The sequence below is a fragment of the Nyctereutes procyonoides genome, unplaced genomic scaffold (assembly GCF_905146905.1).
Source record: "Nyctereutes procyonoides isolate TBG_1078 unplaced genomic scaffold, NYPRO_anot_genome, whole genome shotgun sequence".
NCBI classification, from domain to species: domain Eukaryota; kingdom Metazoa; phylum Chordata; class Mammalia; order Carnivora; family Canidae; genus Nyctereutes; species Nyctereutes procyonoides.
The window spans coordinates 3,247,656-3,266,153 of record NW_026575128.1 but is presented as its reverse complement, the minus strand read 5'-3'; positions in this window follow the sequence as shown (position 1 = coordinate 3,266,153).

Genomic DNA, 18,498 nt, shown 5'->3' with positions numbered 1-18,498 from the left:
GTTCCACCATTCCCTGGGGTCTTCAGCCAATGGAAAGGGAAGGAGAGAGTGGAGGAGGTAGACAGTGAGGTGACCCAGAGGTTTCTAATTGGAGGAAGCCACTACCACCCCTAGGCTGGAGGCGCAAAACGGAAAATGATACAAGCCCGAGCCCAGGCTCACTGCAGGGGGAAGTTGAGCACCTGTCGCCACCACCACCAGAACCAACACCGCTGCCGCCCTGCAGGAAGCCAGGAGCTCACACTCTTGCTGATGCTACAGTCTGGAAGTCTGAAGTCACTTGCTGCTGTTGTTGGACACTAAAAGCCCAGCAACCAACGTGTAGTTACTTGTGCAGGAGAGTAGCGGTTATGACCCACAGGAAGAGGCCTGCCCCGACTCACTATAGGCAGTCACATGAGAACCTGTTTTTTCCTTTCTTCCTCCACCCTAAAACCCACACTAGAGAAGCAATCACAGGGATGGGAGTGAGTGTCTAAGAGCTCCCCGCTCCTCGCACCGCCTCCAGCTGCTGGAGCCTTAAGTGTGCCCTTCATGAGGCGGGGCTGGGAAAGAGCTTCGATGGAGACTTTAATTGAATTTCAAGAATCAAAAGTGATTGAGATAATGGGCTCAGAATTGGGGTAGGGATGAGTGGCCCGGTAAAAGGAATCAACTCCCTTGATCCAAGTGCCAATCTCCTTAGTGACCTCCTTCTGCCATTGCCGATCCCTGGCACAGCTCCTCCCTTACCCTGGCCCCGGGATGCTCAGCCACTGAGCCCAGGGAATGCCTGGTCCTTTGGCCACCTACATACACACACACTCCAGAACACCTGTCCAGCTCCAAGGGCCTTTGGGAATACAGGAGCAGATCAAGGCATTCAGGGACCGGCCTGGCCCTTCTAAGGAGGAGCAAGAATCCACCATGGAGGCCCCATAACCTCAGTCTGCACTTGTCAGAAAACACCTGGCTCACGCTAGGCCAGTCAGATGTTATTTCCTGGGAATTGGGAATTTGGAATTTGGGACGGAGAGGCACAGAAGCCTCAGTGTCATTAGAGCAGAAGCACATTGATGGCGGTGCTCTAGGGAGAAAGTTCTCTGGTCCCCTGTTATGGGGTGGGGGCTCTAGCCTGGCCTTCTGAGAATTGTCTTGGTAGTTCAACCTTGTCTTATAATCCATGACCTACTCCATGACTCTTCTAATGCTCAACCTCTGGTCTCCGCACTCACCCCCGCACACACCTTTCCTCCCCTTAAGTTAGCCAGACCTGGTTTCTACGACTTTCAGTCAGATAATTCAACTAATAAAGGCCATTTAAGGTCAAAGACAGGAGGTGCAGTGAGAGGCAGAGGCCAGCAGAGGGCATTGTGGGCTCATTTTGAAGGGGCTTTTGAGTGGCCCCAAAGGTTCTGGAGGCCTTTGAAGGGAAGATGGGTGGAGGAGCCTGGGAGTGGGGACAAGGCTTTTCCATGCAGTATTTTATGGTAGCAAGTGTAGGAAAGGCACACAAGGAGATGGTGAGATGGAAAGTTGGAACCTTTGTTGCAATTGTATCTATCATTTCACTCACTGTGTGGCCTTGGGCAAATCATATAATTTCTTTGGTTTCCTCATTTGTAAAACTGGGATAAGACTAGAACCTACTTGGGGTGCCTGGGTGACTCAGTCGGTTGTCTACCTTCAGCTCAGGTCATGATCCTGGGGCCCTGGGATTGAGTCCCACATTGGGCTCCCTGCTCAGCAGGAAGTCTGCTTCTCCCTCTGCCTGTGTCTCTGCCTTTCTCTCTGTGTCTTTCATGAATAAATTAAATATTTTTAAAAATGATATAATATTTTTTTAAAAAAGGACTAGAACCTACTTTACAAGGTTATTGTGAGGATTAAATACAATAATGCCTCTTAAGTGCTTAGAACATTGTCTGGCAAGGGACACCTAGGTGGCTGGGTTAAGCATCAGACTCTTGGTTTTGGCTCAGGTCATACTCTCAGGGCTGTGACATCGAGCCCAGGCTGGGCTCCATGCTAGATGTGGAGACTGCTTAAGATTCTTTCTCTCTCCCTCTCTCTCTCTGCACTTCCCCCCCACCCTGGCTTATACTCTCTCTCTAAAAATTAAAAAAAAATTTTTTTAATTAAAAAAAATTTCTGGCAAATACACTCTTAATACATTTTAGTTATTATTATTACTCTCATTTCACTGAACACATTATCAAACGGCCAGAGATAGAGCCAGTGAATAACCCCCTAGACCTTGTGTGTCATGTAAGTCCTACATCTGTCTTCTTTTAGTTTTCATCATTCATCTGCTGAATACATATTTATTGGGTACCTATTAAGTATTAAGCTCTGGAGATATAAATATTAAGGAGTCTATATTAGTCTAGGTTCTCAAGAGAAACAGAAAGGAGATGATAGATGATAGATAGGTAGATAGATAGATAAAAAGGAATGACTCATGCAATCATGGAAGTTAAGAAATCCCAAGACCTGCCATCAGTCACCTGGGGACTCCAGAGAGTTGATGCCTTAAGTTCGAGTCTTCATCCATCCGAAGGCAGGAGACCAGTGCCCTAACTTGGAGATAGTCAGGCAGAGAGAGCAATTCTCCCCCACCTTTTATTCTATTTGGGACTGAATGGGTTGGATGCTGCTCACCCACATTGGGGAGGGCGGTCTGCTTTACTGAGTCCAAATATTTGTCTCATCCAGAAACACCCTCACAGGCACCCCCAGAATAATATCTGGGCATGCTGTGGCCCAGTCAAGTTGATGTGTGATATTAACCATTACAAAGACCAATATGGCAACTCCTCGCATGCAGTTTATGGTCCAACAGGAGCAACAGACACAAAAAGTAAAACAATGACTTTGTAATCCCACCTTGTCACAACATACTGGGAGAGAAATGAACAAGGGTCTGTCATCAAATAAGGGGGCGCCGAATTGAATGCAGAGTGTAGTTCTAGGGGAGCATCTCCAAGAAGATGACATGTAAAGGATTGGCAGTGGGCAGCCAAGGGAAAAAAGGGGAAGAATGTTCTGGAGAGGAAGTGTGGCTCATTGCATGAGCTCAGAGAAGACCTTTGTAGCAGAAAGAGAAGGGAGTCTGCTAAGAGAAGTCTGTAGCCAGGAGTTTGGATTTTATCCTAAGGGCCACTAGACTGTTTTGTAGCTGGAGGTGGGTAATGTGAGCGCCTGAACCACATTGTTCAGGGTGACTCAGGCTTCGAGGTAGAGACCAGATTGGAGAGGGCTGCAGGTGGAGGCGGCAGTGCTGGAGTGGTTGAGGGCTGGGGTCTGGGCTAGAGCGCCAGCCAGCAGCATAGGGAGAGGGGTGACAGGCAAAACTTCAGACGAGGCTTTGCACACCTGCTTCCATGGCCTCTGACACCAGTAACATGAAGGTGACTGGGAGCCTGACTCCCCATTCTGGATATTGGGGACATCTGGGTGCTCAGGGGGAAGGTGCCTCTGCTTCAGGGTGCTGGGCAAGGGGAACCCCGACAGTAGCCAACCCATGGAGAGGGACGCACTAAACTTATTCCCTCTTCCTCGTAGACAATGGCTGGCTAGACTGAATTCAGGGCTCCATTCCAGATCTGAGTTCTAGCTCCTGCTCATGGGTGAGCACGGAGGAAGGGGAAGAGCCGGGCTCAGGACAAGTTGAATTCAATTCCAGCTCTGCCCTAAACTCCTGCTGGGACTTCACTACTTACGTGGCATAAGCAGGATTGGTGTTTTTTTTTTTTTTTAAGATTTTTAAATTTTTATTTATTTGAGAGAGAGAGAGAGAGAGCAAACATGAGCAGGGTGGAGAGGGAGAAGCAGCTCCCCCTTGAGCCAGGAGCCACATGTGGGATCATGACCTGGGATCATCACCTGAGCCGAAGGCAGATGTTTGACCCAGGTGCTCCTGTAAGTAGGATTAAAATCCTGGGCTCACAGGATTTGTTGTCAGCATCAAGTGAGACGATGCATGAAAAAATACACAGCACAGTGTCAGGCACATAGCAGGGATTCAACAAATGGAAGCTGCTTCCTTATGCCTAGAGAAAGCTTTAGTTTCTGGCTGAGACTAGAGGGCCATCTGGGGCCAGGTCATATGATCTCGGCTAGCTCTGCAGCCTCACTCACCCCCTATCTGCAGATGGAGCCTGGTTACATGGGGCTGGAGAATCTGTCTCCAGATCTGGAAGGTGGGGAGGTTGCCGGGGGCAGAAAGGGGCAGAGCTTGAAGTGACCCAGAGACTATCATCATATTATCTCAAAATTGGAAACTCTGGGGTGACTCCTGGGAATCTACATTCTCTGTACACTAAAATTTAAGAGCTGGTTTGTCCATCTTACTTGTTTGGGGTTCAGGAAGACTCCAGGCCAAAGGAGGGGAAGAGCAGGGTAGTGGGTGTGCTTGGGTGAGGAGCACCGGACAGGAAAGAAAGGACCCCCGGAATAAATGACATGTGCCAAGGGTGAGCTCACAGAGTTGGACTGCATTAGCAGGATGTTCCCCCGTTTAAAAAGAACAAGCACAACACTTCTGTAATGTGAATTCTGAAAGGAGAATTTGCAAGTGGGGAGAGATTTCTAAGTAAGTAACCCGGTTTTGCCCCACCTACACCCCCACGGAGGCTGAGGAAATATTGCCAACTAACATACTATTTGGCAAAAGGTACCCAGGAACCTCACTAACTAGGAAAGTTAATTATTTATTTATTTATTTATTTATTTATTTATTTATTTATTTATGGAAAGTTAATTATTTATAAGTACAAGTATTTATTAGTTCATCAGATACCATCACGAACATTGATAAGTGGTCCTCCTAAAATAACCACTTCTGAGAAACACCCATGGGTGCTCTCTGCTACTCCGCCCATGTCTCTGCACCCAGCACATGCTGCCTTGCTCATTCTTTATAAAGCGCTCTGGGCTCTAGGGGGGAATCATCAGTTTATCTTTACCCTCAAATTACCCACATGTTAGTGGCTCTAAATAGTTTACCCTTTCCATCTGCTCTCCTGGTGGTGCATTATACTTGTCTGAGTAGTAGGTGGGCAGGGTTTCAACATTTTCTTAGAAGATTCAGGACTTAGTTCATCTTTTAAAGATGAAGATCCAGGAGCAGGAGATAGTGATGCTTGGGAAAATGTTTCTTTTATTTATTTTTTTAAAGATATTTATTATTTATTTAAGAGAGAGAGAGAAAGAGAGAGCGCGCAAGTAAAGGGAGCTGAAGAGGGAGAGGGAAAATCTGCAGGTTCCCTATTAAGCAGGGACCCTAATGTGGGACTCGATCCCAGGACCCTGAGATCATGACCTGAGCTGATGGCAGACACTCAACTGACAGAACCACCCCGGCCCCCCGATGTGTCTTTTAAATATCAGAAAAAAAGGGATCCCTGGGTGGCTCAGCAGTTTAGCGCCTGCCTTTGGCCCAGGGCGTGATCCTGGAGACCCGGGATTGAGTCTCACATCGGGCTCCCTGCATGGAGCCTGCTTCTCCCTCTGCCTCTATCTCTGCCTCTCTCTGTGTCTCTCGTGAATAAATAAATAAAATATTAAAAAAAATAAATATCAGAAAGAAAAATCTTCTGGATCTGAGGGAGAAGTATTGAAAGAGATATTAATAACTGCTAGTAATAGAAATGTTGGATCAGAACATACCCCAATTCTATTAAAAGTTGAAGGTACTCAAGTTCTGTGGCATTTGTATCATGCAGAATGGCATGTCTGTTTGGCCAAAGTTCATGGTTTGTATCAGTCGGGGTTAGAACAGATAAGCAGAAACAGTATGAATAATATAGAAAAAGGAATTTATTAAGCGATTAGAGTTTATTCAATCTTAGGGTTTCCTTAAGGGCATAGGTGGTGGGAGTGGCTTCTCTCTGCAATGTCTGGGACCTTAACCTCAGAACATCTGACACTGAGGGCTAACGTCATCTGGGGCCGTCTTCACCTGCACATCAGGTGCTTGATGCTGATATCAGCGAGGACCTCAGCCAGGGCTGCTGTGTAGACATGGGACCAAGATCTGGCCAATGGAATAAGTGGAAGTGATATGATCTCTTCCAGGCCTGACCCATACAAACTTCCTGTATGATCCTTTCTTGTTTTCATCCATCAGCTGAATGGACAGGACTTCAAAGACCTAGAAGGAGGGAAAACCCAAAGGTGGATAAGCCTGGGTTTCTGAGGGACCGTGTAGAGCAAAGCCCTCACTGCCCTGCCCTGGACCGTGACATGAATGAGAAACCAACACCTCGCTACCAAGCCATCTACAGCCAGGAGCTGCGTGTTGCCGCAGCTAATGCTCATCACCCTAATGACCATCTCTGCTCATTTACTGAAGTGACAGATGACCAGAGGCTTTCATCTGGTGGGGTCCAGCGAGATGCAAACAGCCCTGGTGGTTGTGCTCAGCATCCCTCCGTGACAAGAGCCCTTTGTGTAGTCACCGTGTCAAGGGTTGCTCTTGCAGCTCCTATCAGGTAACGTGTGTTTGATGGAATTTTGATGATCTCATATGTCTTTTTCTGACTAAAGGTCACAACTCAGGGGTTCGTTTGGTTGGCATTTTGTTAAGGCAAAGGGCAAACTCCATTGTCTTTCGATCACCAAGTCTATAAAAGAACTCCTATCTGGATCCATTTCTTCTGCCCCCTGTGAACTTGGAGGAGGTTCATCTCCCACCCAAAGGCAGTCCAGGGTACAGATGTTTTCCCCCTAACCAAATCCAATAGTAATTCCGTGTTACTGTCCCTCTTGATGCCCTCAACAATGTAGTTAAGCAAACTCCTTCTCCAGACACTTCATTTGACTCCTACAACACACCTTTCCTATAACGTGCTGACTTCACCATGGTCCCTTCCGCAGGCTCTTCTGTTGGATATCTAATAGCTCAGATCAAACGAACCCAAATTAGAAACTCATGCTCAACCCCTCCAAATCCAGGCCACCTGAACGCATCTGCACATCAACCCATGGCCCCACTCTTCACCTACTGGCTCAGGCCAGTCACCCAGGAATCATGCTTTTCGCCTCCTTCTCACACCCCTAAACTCTAATCAATCAACAAATCCTGCGAAGTGGAGCTTCAAATGATATACACCAGGATCAATCCATTTCTCGCCATCTCTGTTTTTACTGCTCTATTTCCAACCGCCACCATCTTGTGCCTGGATGATGGAATAGCCTTAGAATTGGTTTACCCTCCTCCACACTTGTTCCTACATTGTGTATTCTCCACAAAGAAACCAGAATGATCCTTTAAAAGTAAAAACTGGGGGATTCCTGGGTGGCACAGCGGTTTGGCGTCTGCCTTTGGCTCAGGGCGCGATCCTGGAGACCCGGGATCGAATCCCACATCGGGCTCCCGGTGCATGGAGCCTGTTTCTCCCTCTGCCTATGTCTCTGCCTCTCTCTCTCTCTCTCTCTGTGACTATCATAAATAAATAAAAATTTAAAAAAATTACTAAAAAAAAAAGTAAAAACTGTCCTTTGTCCTTTCAGTTCCCCAAATATACCAAATTCTTTCCTACCTCAGGGCCTTTGCACCCGTGGCTCTCTTTTCCTTGAACATCCTTTTCATATGAATTGCTATGTCTTATGCTTCAGATCCAAACCTACATGTCACAGTCTCAGAGAGCACTTATCATCCTATATGAATCTGGTTCTCCCTTGCTGTTCTCTGTCACAGCACCTGATTTAATTTTCAGTAGGACTTATAATTATTTTGTTTACCTGTTTATACTGTTGAAATGTCGATCCTTATAACAATCTCCATAAGGGCGTGCCCTGTGGACTGAATCATGCCCCCCTCCACCAAAATCCATAAATTGCTCTAACCTCCAATGTATTTAGAGATATGGTCTTTAGGAGGCAATTAACATTAAATGAAGTCATAGGGCACCTGGGTGGCTCAGTAGGTTAAATGTCCAACTCTTGGTTTCAGCTCAGGTCATGATCTCAGGGTTGTGAGATCGAGCCCTGCATTGGGCTCCATGCTGAGTGTAAAACTTGCTTAGAATTCTCTCTCTCCTCCTTCTGTCCCTCCCCCAACCTCTCTCTCTCTCTCAAAAAAAAAAAAAAAAAAGATTAAATGAAGTCATAAGGTGCAAATCTAATAGGACTGGTGAGCTTAGAAGAGGAAGATCTCTCCTTCCCTCCCTCCCTCTTAAGAAAGGCCATGGAAGGGTATAGTGAGTAGGGGGCTGGCTTGAAGAGCACCCTCACTAGGAACTGGACTGGCTGGTACCTTAATCCTACCTTCTAGAACTGGGAGAAAACACATTTCTGCAAAAGCCACTGAGCCTGTGGTATTTTGTTATTGCTGCCCAAGCTGAGACAGCAGGTTTACAGAGTTTGCTCGTCTCCACTTTTTCACCCCTTGCACTCAGCACAGTGCCTGGAACATGGTAGACATGCAAAAATTACGTGTTGAATCATGAATGGACTCCACACAAGCTACTGGTACCACTGCTTCAGCTCTACATCTACCAAATCCCCAAATTCCCTAGACGGTAGGCCCATCTCACACGAATTTAAAGAGCAGCTTTTCCTTCCTCCTGCCCCTTTACTGGTAAGTGGAAACATTACTGGCAGATGCTCCCACCGCTTTCCGCAGGTTAAGACACTTTACTTTACCCAGAACTTGACTAATGGAGATCTACCCAGGACATGAAACCTGTTTGCCTTCCCTGGACAACCTGTAAGCAGTTCTGGTGAGAAAATAAGGCCTGATGGGGTGTGTGCGTAGCTCAGTCGGTTAAGCTTCTGACTCTTGGTTTTGATTTACGTTGGGGTCTCAGGGCCATGGGATCAAGCCCCGCATTGGGCTCCACCCCGCGGTGCAGAGCGGACTTCAGATTTTTTTCAGTTTCCCTCCCACCCCTCACCCGCCTACTCGCAGTCTCTGGCTCTTTCTCTCTCTCATAAAAATAAATAAATGAACGAATGAATCTTAAAAAATACAAACAAAAAAAAAACCCGAAGCCTATCCACGTGGCCCTCACTCCGGGCTGCGTTAATGCATAACCGGGTTTGGGGTTTGTTCCTGTTTTGGGTGAAAACCGGGCCCCGCGGGGTGGTGACCCCCCCCTGCAGAGAACAGCGATGGGGAGGAGGAGTGGGGGAGCCCGCGCCCCGCCTCCGCCCGGAGCTCAGCTCGGTGCCTCTGCCAGGAGAGCCCGCGGGGGGCGCTGCAGGGGGGCCGCGGGGGTGCGGGGTCCAGGGCGCAGCCCGCCCCGGGGTGCCGAGGGGAGCACACAGCCCCGAGTCCCAGGCCGAGCGCGGCGCCCCCCTGGTGGTCGCGGGCCAGGCGGCTCCAAGCTGCCGAGGGTCCCTCTCGGCCCAAACCCCCGAAGTCCGGATGGGGGCGCCCCCACGGCCACATCCCCGAGGGGCCCGGACCAGCAGGCCTCACAGCAAACTCCCGACTCCCAGCACCCCCTGACCCTCCTCTCCAGCCCCTCCTGGTCTCAGCAAAGGCCGGCTCTGTCCTTCTGTCCCGCTCTGCGCCCCGACGGCGCCCCGCACCCCTCCGCCCTCGCAGCGGCACCCAGTCCGTCAGCAGACCCCGTGGGCGCGGCCGTGCCGTCACCCCACGCCCGGAATCCGCGCACCTGTCCCCCCCGGCCTGTGCCCCGACCCGGCCGGCAGGTGCATGCGCCGGGCCCGGCCCGCCGTGGCCTCCTCTGCGCCCCCTGCTGCGCCCTCCCGCCGGCCCTTGTCCTGGCGGCAGCCAGAGCGGCCTCGCACACGCAGGTCACGTCAGCCCCCCAGCCCCCCCCCCCAGCACCTGCGCCGACACCCCTGCCCTCCCCCGGCTGCGCTGCGAGGCCCCGCACCCTCGGCTCCCGCCCACGCCCACCGGGGCCCGGGCCCCTCCCTCCTGCCCCCCCCGCCCCCCGCCCGCGGTCCGGACTGTTGCAGAGAAGCAGGACCAAGCCGCTGCTGCCGTCGCGCGGGGGCAGGTTTGCTGGCGGCCGCGGCTCAGGTGCGGAGGCAGCGAGTCCCAACCTGCGGGCGGCCTGGGAATCCGGCAGGTGCTGCTGGGCCTTGGGGCTGGGAGCGGAGAGGTCAAGCGGGGGCTCCGGGCTGCCCCGGGGGCAGGATTTCCTTCCTCCTCGGGGACTTCAGTCTCTGCTCCCAAGGCCTTCAGCTGTGGCCCGGGCCCCGGGGCCTGGAGGGCGGCCTGCCTCGCTCAGAGTCTGCGGTGGAAACATCCGTCCCTCCAGGAAGTGCCTTCGGAGCCACAGCGACGGGGACCAGAGCCCTGGGCACCATGGCCTAGCCACGTTGACGGTAAAGCTGACACCGGGCGGCCTCTCTTGGGGTTCCTAGGAGGCAGGCCTCGTCCTGCCTCAGGGCCTTCACCCCTCCTCCTCCCTCTGCCAAGGTTCTGCTTCCGGGTGTCTACCTGGACAGCCAGAAGTTCCCCCTCACTCCCCGTGGGCTTGGCTGGATGTCACTTGGTGACACCTTCCCTGGCAGGCCCAGCACTCCCAGTCCCCTCTGCTGGGCTTCCCTGCCAGGTGGTCTCAGGTGAGGTGTGTGTCAAAGGCACAGCTTTCTACTAGGACAGTCTCATGTGAAGAGTTTCCCTCCAGACTAGGAACTCCTTAACCAAAGGACCTTATCTAACTCGGCCAGTGGCTGGTGCTTTGGCTGGAATCTTCTATGTGTCCAACTCCACCCCCTTCTTCTCTACTGGGCTTTGTGAGACTAGAGCTGGGACTCTGGAGCTCACATTGTGCTTTGCTCATCGTCTCCCTGTCGGGGTTGCCACGGGGCTGCCACAGAAGGCTCTAAGGGAACCTGGGGTTTGTTTAATCAGATTCGGTGGGACATGCAAACACAGAAATGACTGTCATGAAGGAGGATGCTTAGGAAATAGGACATGCCATGCAGGGCTAGGTGGGGAAGCACCAGGGCGGGTCAGGGGGCAGAGGGAGTAAGGGGGAAATGTGGGAAGGGTATTGCTTGATTGCAGCTTTCCCTGGAAGGAACAGGCAAGGGGCGTAGGCAGGTGTAGAACTGCCCAGTTTGAATAATTTCAGTGGGCTCCGGGGTACAGGGGCTGTCCTTAGTCATCTGGTATCTGGCCCTGGAGTGATTAGAGCAGGTGAATAGTGACCTGAATGTGAGAGCCCACTAGAGGAGGTGGTGGGTTTGCATATAAAAGGCATGCTCTACGGGCAGCCCAGGTGGTTCAGCGGTTTAGTGCCGCCTTTCAGCCCAGGGCCTGATCCTGGAGACCTGGAATCAAGTCCCACGTCGGGCTCCCTGCATGGAGCCTGCTTCTCCCTCTGCCTGTGTCTCTGCCTCTCTCTCTCTCTGCCTCTCATGAATAAATAAAATCTTTTTTTAAAGGCATGCTCTAGGGCAAATTATGTGCCATCTCTATTTTTTTTTTAAGGATGTTATTTATTTGAGAAAGAGAGAGCAGGGGGAGGGGCAGAGGGAGAAGCAGAGAGGCTCAAGCAGACTCCCAGCTGGGCTTGGAGCCCATCAAGAGGCTTGATCTTACGACTCTGAGATCATGATCTGAGCCAAAATCAAGAGTCTGGATGCCCAACCGACTGAGCCACCCGGGAGCTCCCTATCTCTAAAGGTAATGGTGGAAGCTAGCCCTGGGGTGGGGAGCAGTCCCTCCAGAGTCAGTAAGGGCCCAAGGAAGCAAAACATCAAATAAAAGGAATTTAAAAGGCATGATTAATATAGGCATACCTCATTTTATTGCACTTCGCTTTATTGTGCTTCATAGATATGGTGGTTGTTTTTTGTTTTTTTGTTTTTTTTTTTACACAAATGTGGCTACTCTGCATCATCAAAATCTATCGACACCATTTTTCCAAGCATTTGCTCACTTCATGTCTCTGTGTCACGTTCTGCTAATTCTGACAATATTTCAAACTTTTTCATTATGATTATATTTGTTGTGGTGACCTATGTATGATCAATGATTGCGACTTGCCCAGAGCTAAATGATGGCTAGCGCTTTTGAGCAATGAAGCATTTTTGAACTAAGGTATGTACATTTTTTTTAGACTACAGTACAGCACAGACTAACTTTCATGTGCCCTGGGAAACCAAAAACTTCACCTGACCTGTGTTATTATGATATTTGCTTTATTGCAGTGCAAACAGCGGTACCTTCCTGCCACGGCAGCTGAGTCCAGGGTACAATATCCTACCACTTGCAAAGCCAGCCCCATTGTGCCCGTCTCAGAGATACCAGCTCCAGCCAGCCAGTGTCCTGTCCCCAAAAGGTCTGGGCCGCGGCCCCATGGACTGACTCAGAGACACCAGCATCCTCCAAGCAGTCCCCACCCTTAGTGGCCTGTGTTCCTCCTGCAAACTCACAGGAGTTTTGATCACTCACACCTCTTCTCTGAGCTCCTTCAGCCCCGGGGGGTGGTAGCTGCTTCCTGCAGTTGCTACCTCTAGGGTACCCTGGTGGTTTGCTAATTGCCCCTTAGTGACCTCATTAACACCTTTATACCTAGTTAGCAATTACTTATATTCAGTTCTCTCTGTTCAAATAACTGCTGGGGTTCTGTCTTCTGGTTGGACTCTGGCTGACAGAGAAAATGTGCCAGGAGGGGATTTTTTATTTTTTAATTTTTTTTTTTTTTGGCATTGCTTTGGTTGTGTTCTTGGAGTTGAACTCAGCACTGACCTCCTTGCCTGTGGACGATGAGATGAGAGCAACTGTGGCATGCAGAGACTTCACAATTAATCAATCACCCGTGGTTGACCATAATGAAGTGCCTATTGAAAGTGCCAGGGGACCAAGTGGCTGTTTCTCCTGGTCATTGTGGCAGTGATGATGACCTCAAGGGCCATGGTGTGGGGCGAATTCCTTTGAATGCACCGCAGTCCTTATGGAAAGAAAGGGTGTGACTATTCAGTTGGGATCATGACCAGATTTGAGAAGTAATGAATGTATCTTAGACATGAAGTATGAATGTCTCACAAATGGATACAACCATTGCTGTCACTTTGCACCTTCTCATTTGGGGGAGAAGTTTAGATGTCTCCGTTTGTATGAAGGACAGTTTTATTTTGTTAGGTAGACAGAGCTGGTTTTATGGTCTTACAGAAGTTCAAATATGTGAAGATGTGTGCTTAGGGATGTTGAATAGTCAGAGGGACGGAGGGTGCCATGCATTAAGCTGCTGTCTGTTAGCTCCAACTCACCCTTCCATACTCTGCGGGTGATGCTGGGGCAGGGACCCTGCCAACCACATCTCTGCTTCGCCAACAGCAGGCTCCCTATAGGCTCCGTCAATACGTGGTACAGGGACAGCAAGATTGAAGAAAGTAGGAACTGGCTTCTTCCCCCGGACTTCCCAAAACTGTATCATCCTTCTTCAGCATGGCCATAGCAGATCCTTCCTGTGGGACTTGCTGAATCCAGTGTTTGATCTTCCCAACTTTTGGACACCAGGCTTATTGTGCTTTGCTCAGAAACCCCAACCACAGCTGAGCAGTACCCACCCCTCCTCAGAGATCTCAGTTTCAGCTCTGCACCGCCTCTCCACTAAGCTTGAGTTGTAAAAATTTAAATACCTTCCCTCGGGGATCTCTGGGTGGCTCAGTGGTTTAGCGCTTGCCTTTGGCCCAGGGCGCTGTCCTGGAGTCCCAGGATCGAGTCCCGCGTTGGGCTCCCTGCATGGAGCCTGCTTCTGTCTCTGCCTCTCTTTCTCTCTCTCTATGTCTATCATGAATAAATAAATAAAATCTTAAAAAATAAATAAATACCTTCCCTCTGTTCTCCCAGTCTAGATGGTGGCATTGCTTCCAGTAATTGCCACCGCCAGGATACCTCATTGTTCTGTTCTTGTCAGCTAACCAGTCAATAACTTTATATCTAGGTGACAATTGTTGAGATTAAATTCTCTCTGCTCAAATAAATAGTGTGGTTTCTATCTCCTGATCAGACCCTTCCTGATATATATACCTTAGTGGGTGACATTGCAGCACTGAAACAAATATTTGTCAAACTAGTGGCAATACTAGTTATTGAGTCTTACCACTCAGGCTTTATTCTAAGTGCCCTACAAGCATTATCTCATTTCATCATCCAAGTAATCTTATGAGTTAGGAATTGTGAACCCTAATAAGAGGAAAAATAAATACTGCTACGTAGGGAGTATTAAATTGAACGTACTGCCAGGTAAAGGAGGGACACACACTCGATCCAGTACAGAAGTTAGGCCATGTGAGATTGCATCTTCAGATTAAGTGTTAGCAAACAACTCAGGATGCAGGAAAGGTTTCCTTCGGGGCAAGTAAGGTACAAGGGCTGAACAGGGCCTGTGAAAACTGACTCCATCCAAAGGCAAGGGTGAGCTTCTAAGGGTGACAGCCCCAGTTTCAGCAGGAGGGGTGACTGGTGGGTGTAAACAAGTCTTTAGCTTGTCAACACAGGACTGTGCGGTTTGTAATGGATCTGAGCCCCAATCCCACCTGTGACTTTTTGGAACTTCACTGACCCAAAAAGTCATGAGGTTGAGTCCAAATAGTGCAGGTGAGACAAAGATCACAAGTACAAATTCATCAGCAGGCTTTTCCTTTTGCTGATTCTGAGTAGTTCTCCAAGAAGCAGTTGCTTTGGGCTTGACCAATGCTTTCTTGCATTTTAGTAGCAGTACAGGCTCAGAGTCACGCAGTAGATAAGCCTAACTGCGGATGCTCAAGACTCAGCAAAAATCTCCTTATCATCTCGTTTTTATCATGAGGAACCCAAGCCACAGGGCAGTTAAGTAGCCTCTCCCTTGGCCCCACAGCTGGCCAGTGAGAGAGCCACACATTGGTGCCTTACTTTGCATGGGAATCGATTTCATGATGCCATGTTTCCCTACAGGTACTCATATGGGCCAAGCCTTCCTAGTCAGGCAGGTTGACCTCAGAGTTGGTATATTTAACCTCTTCATTATACTATTTCTAAGGGAGAGAGGAGGGGAGAGGGAGAAAGAGAGAGACCAAGAATATAGTGTTGTTAAGAACATGGACTCTAGGGGTGCCTGGGTGGCTCAGTTGGTTAAGTGGCTACCTTCGACTCAGGTCACAATCCCAGTGTCCTGTGATCAAGTCCCTGGACTATCAAGCCCTGGAATGGGCTCCCTACTCAGCAGGGAGTCTGTTTGTCCACCCCCTCCAAGCCCCTCCCTCTCACTCATGCTCTGTCTCTCTCCCAAATAAATAAAATCTTAAAAAAACAAACCAACCATGGACTCTAGTGCTAAGTAGATCTTTACCGGCTTTACCTTATGCCACTTAGAGTTTCCATGATCTAGTTAAGTTACTTAGCTTCTCTAAGGCTGTTTCCTCATCTGTAAAGCAAAAAAACTAACACATACCTAAAAGGGCACTCAGTTTAATCTATTTTAGATCATTTTTTTAAAGCATCCAATTTGTGGTCCATGACTGCCCCCTAAAGGTAAGATTAAAATTTGCACTCTATAATTCTACCGGATACAATTCCTGAAAAGCCCTTTTCTCCCCACACTGTCCGGCAAAAAGCCAGTAGTTTCTGCAATAACCGCTGGCCTGTAGTGTCTCTGATGTCTTCGAATTGCAAGATCAGGCTTCTTCAAATGGAATCAGCAAGGCTTGACTCAGCTGGTGCTGCAGGGCACCCGGGGCACCGAGAAGTGAGTCCCATGAGAAGTAAGTCACCTGCTACCAACAATAACAACAGCACATGAAACCCAGAGAGCTTTACAAACGAGTGTCCCCCATTTCAAAGAAATAAATTATCCCTTATACAAAGTATTTCAAATAACAACAGGAAGGAAGGAAGGAAGGAAGGAAGGAAGGAAGGAAGGAAGGAAAGAAAACTGACCAATTCATTATATTAGGCTCAACTAAGTCTGCAATCTTTTATCTTAAATTCTTTGGGGTTTGGGAGTTTAGAAAGATAATGCAGTGGTATACGTTGTGTACAACACTTCCAGCAAGTCTAGACCAGCTCCCACAACCAAATATGTTAATATCTTTGCAGCATCACATGCCGAGTAGGATAAATAAAAACTATAAATAGGCTCACATCAGTTCAGATCAGTTTTTTTTTTAAGATTTTTATTTATTGACAGAGAGAGAAAGAGAGAGCAGGGAGTGGCAAGCAGAGGCAGAGGAGGAAGCAGACTCCTCGCTGAGCAGGGAGCCCAACCCAGGACCATATCCTAAGACCTTTAGCTGAGCCAAAGGCAGACACTCAACAGACTGAGCCACCCAGGCACCCCAATTCAGATCAGGTTTTGCTGCCAAATGAGTTTGCTGAAAAAGTACTCTCCCTAAAACAAACAAAACCACCTATTGTTCTCAGAACTTTTGCATTTTAGAATTGCAGATAAAGATTGTGGGCCTCTTAACAGATGCCAAACACATCTGGGATGCTAGTATGAGAAAAGAAAATTTAGCCCAAACTTGTGAAAATATTTGCAAAACTCCTAAAAGTAAAATGCTAGCAAATAGCATCCTGCAGCGTATAAAGCAAACAGTATAAATTTTCACCACCTCCACCACTATTCCCTCTGCACCATCTCACCATCTCTCTACTGAATTTTTGCAATAGCTTGCTAACTGACCTCTCTCTCCACAGAAGCCAGCATGGTTCCACTAAAACACATTAGAGTTGTCGATCCTCTGAGCAAACCTGTGGTGTCTTCCCATTTAATTCAGAATAAAAGCCAAAGGTCTTACAATCCCCTGCAAAGCTTTCCATGAGCTGATCTCCCAGCAGCCTTTCTGGCCTCACCCCCTACTGCTTCCCCGCGGCTCACCCCATTTGAGCCACAATGGCCTCGAAGAAGTTCCTTACTTGGAGGGAAAGAAGGAAGACATGAGAGCAGCCCCAGGCAAAACACCACAGACTCCTGCTGTTCTTACCTGAAGTACACCAGTTTTTCATGAAAAAACACTTCTCAATTTGTTATGTGGCTGAGGCACAGGGGCACAAGAGCAATTGTATTAGGTATTGGAGACAAAAGTCAAATAAATAAATAATAATAAATAAATAAATAAATAATAAATATTATTATTTTTAAAAATTATAGCACTCGTACTTAAAGGATACCTGGTCAGATTCTTCTGGAGAGTGACCTGGTTGATCTGCACTACTGCCAGGGACCCAGTGAGATGACATAAATAGATCTCAGAGCCTGATTTCTAAGGAGCATTTCCTTGGTTTGGCCTGAGGGTGGTGAGGTCAGCTACTGCGTGGCTCTGGAAACACGACAGGCGCGCAGGCCTTGGTGTCAGAGTGGGACAGGCCAACCCACCTGACTGCAATGACAGCATGTGTTCTAGTCGACTTCTGACCCTGGAGGGCTGTGGCCCCCGCCTGTGGGGGGGATGTGAGGGAAGCTTAACGAGGACCTCTGACAAGGACTGGCGGGTGCCTCCTGTTAGGGGGAGGAGAGACCCAGATGAACCAGAGGCAGAGGCAAGGGGAAAGGGGCCCGTGGTAAGGGCCAGAATTAGTACACAGGTTGGGGTTGACTTGACAGCTGTGGCCCCTTGCCAGGACCCTAGGAGCCACAGTATCCACCAGTGTTTAAGAAGGGAGCTCTTGGGATCCCTGGGTGGCGCAGCAGTTTGGCGCCTGCCTTTGGCCCACGGCGCGATCCTGGAGACCCGGGATCGAATCCCACGTCGGGCTCCCGGTGCATGGGGCCTGCTTCTCCCTCTGCCTGTGTCTCTGCCTCTCTCTCTCTCTCTCTCTCTGTGTGACTATCATAAATAATAAATAAAAATTAAAAAAAAAAGGAAGGGAGCTCTGGAGAGTTTAGGTTTATTTTGAAAAAAGATCACCCTAGGAAAAGGCTGGAGGGTAGATTGAAGGGACACTTTCCTAGTCAACTGCATTGACCTTCTGGTCTCCAGGATTCCCAACAATCCTTTCTGGCCACAGTGGTCAGAGCACTATTTTATTATTAATTTAATTTAATTTATTTTCAAAGACCTTATTTATTTATTTATTTATTCATGAGAGATACACAGAGGCAGAGAGAGAAGCAGGCTCCCTGAGGGGAGTCCGAGGGGGTACTCCATCCCAGGACCCCAGGGGTCACGACCTGAGCCGAAGGCAGATGCTCACCCCCTGAGCCACCCGGGCATCCCCACAGCACTATTTTAGAACATAAAATGTGATCATGAATTCCCTGTTACAACCTCCTGTAACTGCTCCAAGCTGCCAAATCCCGCACATGGCTTATGGGGTGGCGTCACCCTTGCCTACCTTTCCTGCCTGATCTCATGACCACCCCCTGCACACTCCGACCTTTCCATCCCTCGAGTGTGCACAAGTGGATCTCCTTAAAATCTCCCTGCTTCCTCCTCTCCCAGCTTCTTCTTCCTTTAGGCTTTAGCTTTGAGGAGACTTTATTTTATTTATTTATTTATTTATTTATTTATTTATTTATTTATTTATTTATTTATTTATTTAGAGAGAAAGAGAGCACGCACACCTGGGGTGGGGGGCAGAGAAAGAATCTTAAGCAGGCC